Raw genomic sequence first — 6,186 nt, 5'->3', positions numbered from 1 at the left:
AACACAGGCGGCCCAGGCTCTGTCACAGGCTCTTTCACAGTGGATTATTATAGAGTTTGTATAGTGGTTTAGTTGGACTTGCTTTTGAGCTCCGTAAATATAAAGTTGTGTGAAGTCTTACCCTCGTACAGAGTAGTCTGTGCTGTTATTTTCGCGATTGGAGGCCGTTTTGTTGTGTTTCAGCTCAACGTCCTAGCACTACCAAGTGAAAGGGAAGGTAGAAAACCTCTGTCTCACACACGCTCGCCAAAATTGCTCAAAAAACACACTTAAATACTTCACCTTGAATCAAAACTTGGCAGCACGAAAGCCAAATGGTTCCCCTTCAAGTTCATCAAAACAAATCCCACAAAAGTTGGGTTGTGGAGCAACCAGCCCAGCGCAAATTTCGAATTGACCGCCAGTTCAACGCCGTTAGAATTCGCGTCCATCAAAACCTGTGCAGTCAAAAGTTTGTTACGACGCGGTCCGCCTGGACACTAGCAAAATTAGGCCCAGCGGGTAGCCCCACGATATGAATGATTAGTCAGACATAAATACAGACCCACAAGTGGAGGGAATATTTTGCTAAATGGCGTGCTGTTTTGCTAAACATTGGCCGCAGTTGACAATAGCCATCTAGCAAAATATTTACTCCACGTGTGGGTTGATATTTATTTCTGACTGAATCATTCATATCGTGGGGCTACCCGTTGGGCCTAATTTTGCTAGTGTCCAGGCACTAGCAAGCAGAATCTGATGGCTCGTGAAAGAGAAGAACATATCGCAAATGTCAACTCATTGTTCACAGAGTTAGAACAACAGAACAATCTGGGGAGAGAAAACCTTAGTATCCTGAAAACCATAGTGACTGAAGTGAAAGTTCTCTTTCGTTATTGATACTTTGTTTTAATTGATTTTTAGTTGCATGACTCGTTTTTAGGGTCAAGAATATTGTTATCGCCCTCCTCTCGTGCGTTCGCTAATGTCAGTATGTAGCTTGCTTCGTGCTTTGTCTCTACTTTCGTTTAGCCCTTTACTTTGTTATAGATAGATAGATAGAAACTTTATTCAAGTGTCAGAAAAATAAGCAAGCCGAGGGGCAAGCCCTCTACTTAAAATTGTTGTTCTTAGTTTACGAGTACCATTGAACGTTTCCTCGTTGACACGAAATAAACCTTGGTCATTTCATCGTCTTCAAGACTCGGGTCTTTGGCTCAGGAAATTACGTCCCCACGTGTTCACGACACGATCGATTTTATACAATTTCGCCATCACTTACAGATGCCGAGAGGGAAAGGGAAGAGCGGGAGGACTACAGACGAAGAATGCAAGATAAGGAATAGTTTGCAACTGAACTCCTTCTTTTCGAAACAGTTTTCAATCGATAGAGTGCTTGTAAGACATGTTTATGCTCTAGTCAATTAAAACCACGTCCCCCCCGAACCCCAGGACATAGCGGGGAATGTAACAATTTGACAGTGTTACATTTGTGTACACTACCCTGCCCATCGGGAAAGTATGTTGGTACAATCCACGCCCTCATGGCCCCGGTATGTACAATATTTTGAAGACTTGATTTCCATAATAGTTGACAAATCTTTTATATACACACGGAAATGACCGTCACATAAATTTGATATATAAGTATGTGCCTCATTGCTGGAGAAACCAAGAACTGCCCAGACAAAACGCGCAATGCACTTGTACTTATCAGTGGCGGGGAAGAAGATTGTCAGAAACACATCAAACTCAGCAATTTGTTTTCTGCCATTGCACAATTTAAACTGCTCATGCCCATTGTGACAAGTGAGTATTACCATCGAACGAAGGTGCGGTATGCAACATGAATACATGTGCTTGGATTTCTTATCTCTGGCACAATCTAACATGTTGCATTTCAGTTCACTAAAGGTTTCTATATTAAGTTTTGCTAGATTACTAGAGTGATGAATGATATATGGTTAAAACTCGCTACTCGATTTTTATCAACGAATCTGACCCTCTGAATCTTTAGCAAGAAAAATAAATCAAATGCGGCACATTCCTACATTAACTTCAAACTTGAAGCGTGATTTTTGTCTCTTCGGCCCATTCCTTCTCTGTCGGGGCTGGCGTTACAAGCCCCGCTCCAAGTTTCCGGAGTTCTTAGTTATCAAAAGGACAATCTTGTTTACGATAAGATGTCCACAAAAAGAGAGAATTTGAAATAACTTTTTATTCATCTGAGTTTTCTCGGATCGACTCGAAAGAGCATTCATTTGTCTGCCGAGCAGACCCATTGGGATTGATCATGAACTTCTTCAGAATCTCGGTCCATATTGTTTTAAATTGAACCGAAAGCTTATTTGACTTAATAATTTGGATATATCAACAAAGTTGAAATGGTAAATTGGCCACCGTAACGATTACAAAAGCTGACGTTTCGAGCGTTAGCCCTTCGTCGGAGCGAATAGAGGAATTGTGGGTTGTGTGTGCTTTTAAAGGCAGAAAATGGAGCTACGTTATTGGTGGGAGCATGGCAACTAGAAAAACATGAATAAATTAGTGGAATGAAAAGCGCGGTGGCTAATTTGCCATTTCAACTTTGTTGATATATCCAAATTATTTCGTTACTCCCACCGACGCAGCCCCAAACAGTTTCTTTCGAAACTATCAGCCTTTATTTACTTATTTGACTTATATTTATAAGTCACAAAAACAACAGCCGTAGACTCGACTTTTGTTTTTATTTTGATAAATGTGAAGCACATGGATCGAGGTCTAAGTAGTATTTTTCTTTCCTCGCAAAAAAACAAACATACAAACAATCAAACAAACAAAATAACATTCAGACCTCAAATTGACATTGTAGTGATAGCATGTATCCTAGGCCTCAACTGTCCCAAATAAGTTACCGCAGCTCGACCTTTAGACATATCAACCGACGCCATTCAAACTACTATTGACGTGAGGCTGTTTCCGTTGTATATCAAGTGAAGGTGCAAAACCATTGCGACAATATTGCTACAACAATAGAAACAACCTGACCACCTTGAGTCAAATTTTAACTACCGCAAAATTTGTTCCACTTGTTTCAAAATATATGGGTCAATTTTGAACACAGCCACCATACTTACAGGTACCATGTAAGTAGTCATAATGAACCAAGTAATTGGACTACGAGGAAGGCTGATCATCGATATTCTGCCATTGGTCGTCATCTGAAAGATGCTCATGGGAACGTTAACTTACTCAATGAGAGCCAATTTCGGGTGCTTAAAAAATGCAGCACGAAATGAAATTGCTTGGTGAACGAAATGTTGAACACCCAGAGCGACTCCATTAAGGCTAAGCTCTTTGTTTGACTCTCAATGACCCCTAATTTATTTATTTTGTCATCTATATATATCTTAGTTTTGTTATTTCATTGTCACTTGATAATGAAATAATCATAATGTAATGGAAGGCTAACTGAAAAGGCTAACTTTACCAGATCGGGACTCCTTCTATATGTTTTACAAAATGTTCTGGAATATTCCAGGGAGCGGTAATACAACTATACACCTCTGCTAATGTAATCTATTGCATAACTTGCACTTATTGCAAAAAGATATACATCGGCGAAACAGGCAGAAGACTAGGTGACCGATTCCGAGAACACCTTCGAGACGTGGAAAGGAATGACAAGGACACATCGAAACCAGTCACTAGACATTTTAATTTACCTAATCATTCTAAGCAACATATGGGAATCTGCGGTATTTCCTTGCACTTAGGTGGCACGGAAAGCCGTAAAAATCTTGAACAAAAGCTCATCTTTCAAACCGGCAGTCTAAATCCCACAGGGATCAATGAACGCTTTTCATTCCACTAATTTATTCATGTTTTTCTCGTTGCCATGCACCCACCAATAACGTAGCTCCATTTTCTGCCTTTAAAAGCACACACAACCCACAATTCCTCTATTCGCTCCGACGAAGGGCTAACGCTCGAAACGTTAGCTTTTGTAATCATTACGGTGGCCAATTTACCATTTCAACTTTGTTGATATATCCAAATTATTTCGTTACTCCCACCGACGCAGCTCCAAACAGTTTCTTTCGAAACTATCAGCCTTTATTCTTATATATTTAGAAGGTTTCATTAAGAGTTCTTAATGAGTCAGCGTGACTAAGCGTTCCAGAAACTTCCTCAGTTCTATTTTTAGTAATTATGTAACAAAACGCTTTCTAGAAAAAGATGGACACTCTCCATAACAATTTCCATTTCAAGTGCCAATTATAACTTCTTTTAGAGATAAGTTCAGATTTTTACTTCAAGAATTAGACCACCAATTGTTAAACCTGATCTAAAAGGCTCGCGCATAGGAGCAGTGATAAAAGCGTTGGTACAAGTCTTCTTTGTAAATTGCACAGAAGGAACACATCTCTAACCCAATTAACCCAATTCTAAATAAATTGGTATTTGTAAACAAGATGTTCTTTAATAATCTATACTCAACAGACCAGACATAAGTTTTACCTGCCGCGTCAAGGGGGATCGAGAATACTTCATGGAACGGGTTTGAAAGTTCCAAATCGGCTGACAGGGTTTTGAATTTATTCAGATATTTAGCTTTTTTAACAATCAGCAGTGAAAAGAACTCTTTTAACTTAGCTGAGTACATGTCGAATTCGGTATTATTGAATTTGAACTTCATAGGATTAAATTCCACCGGTTGAAAAGAGGATAACTTGTCGTTAGGCTTAGACAACCGTAAGGCAGACCAGGTCAAAGAGTTTGAATCAAGCCCCGTATTATTGCGGTATAATTGAAATGAATAATTCAACGGAGTGCTTTTCGGATTGGGGATCTGTGCTCTCCGGTGTACCGCAGGGCACAAAATTGGGCCCATGGTTATTTGTGCTTATGATAAATGACCTTGAAATCGCGTATCCACTATGGAAATACGTTGACGATACAACAGCCTCGGAAATGGTACCAAAAGAGAGTGAAAGTCACGCCCAAAATATAGCAGATTGTGCTATTGAGTGGTCACGAGAAAATAGAGTTCACTTGAATTCTGATAAGTGTAAAGAGCTTCAGATCTCATTTTCTAAAAGGCCCGGGTTTTTGATCCCATAGTAATTGAAGGCAAAGAGTTGGAGTTAGTTGATAGCGTAAAACTCCTGGGCCTTCATATAGCTAGCGATTTGACCTGGAACAGTCATGTATCAGAAGTAATCAAAAAGGCCAGTAAGAGGTTGTATTTTTTAGTACAACTAAAGAGAGCTAGGGTTCCATTACAAGACCTAGTACTTTTCTACACATCATGTGTAAGATCTGTAACAGAGTACGCGATACCTGTCTTCTATAATGCGCTTCCGCAATATCTGAAGAATGAGCTTTTACGTATTGAGAAACGGTCAATTTCCATTATAACTGCGGGTGATTGCGCGGTTGCTAAAGATTTAGGAATACGACCAATTCTTAGAGCATTACGAATTTCTATGTCAGAAGCTTTTTAAAGGTATCTTAGACAACCTTAGCCATAAGTTAAAGGCGCTTCTTCCACCCATACATAAACCCAGCTATAACTTCAAAAATAAGCGCCAATTTAATCATGCCACGCCTTCGCACTTCCAGAACGATGAACACTTTTATATTTGCTATGGCAAAGAAGTCTAATGGCTAGATTTTTATCGATACGACATCCTTTACTTTTGTTACGGCACGCGTTATAATGATAGTAATAATAATGATGATGATGATAATATAGATACTTTTAATTGATTTACATTTATAGCTAATATATTTTATTTAATTTATTATTATGTTATAATATTGTAAACTGCTGATATAATAAGATGTGCAATTAGGTTTTCGAATTTTAAATTTAAATTTTAAATTTCTTGGATTGTAAAAATGGGCAATTCAGCCCTTGGGCTGCAATGCTTTTGAGATTAAACTATCTATCTATCTAACAGTCTGCATATTTGTTATAAAAGATCGATTTGTTATCAGTTCTTATCTTTTTATTATGCCAACTATATAATGGGCATTAGTGATTAATACCAGAGAAAGCATTTCTAAAATCTGCCCACCAATCAAATAACTGCTGATAAAATGAGATCCTTTACATCATAATTGCATTTTAAGAATAGACTGTCCCTTTATAGTTTCCCAAATGAAATGCGAAATATGACTTCCATGGACCGACCCACTCATGAAGAAACCGTGGAATCT

The 6,186-nt window shown here is 38.7% G+C and overlaps 1 pseudogene; it reads left to right on the top strand.

Moving 5' to 3' along the window:
- The first annotated feature begins 4,828 nt into the window (after positions 1-4,828).
- Positions 4,829-5,635, top strand: LOC148726591 (uncharacterized; annotated as a pseudogene).
- The last annotated feature ends 551 nt before the right edge of the window (positions 5,636-6,186 follow it).

Source organism: Stylophora pistillata, chromosome 7, assembly GCF_964205215.1.
Source record: "Stylophora pistillata chromosome 7, jaStyPist1.2, whole genome shotgun sequence".
Lineage (NCBI taxonomy): Eukaryota > Metazoa > Cnidaria > Anthozoa > Scleractinia > Pocilloporidae > Stylophora > Stylophora pistillata.
Note: the sequence above shows the minus strand (reverse complement) of the source record. Positions and strands in the feature narration are given on the sequence as shown.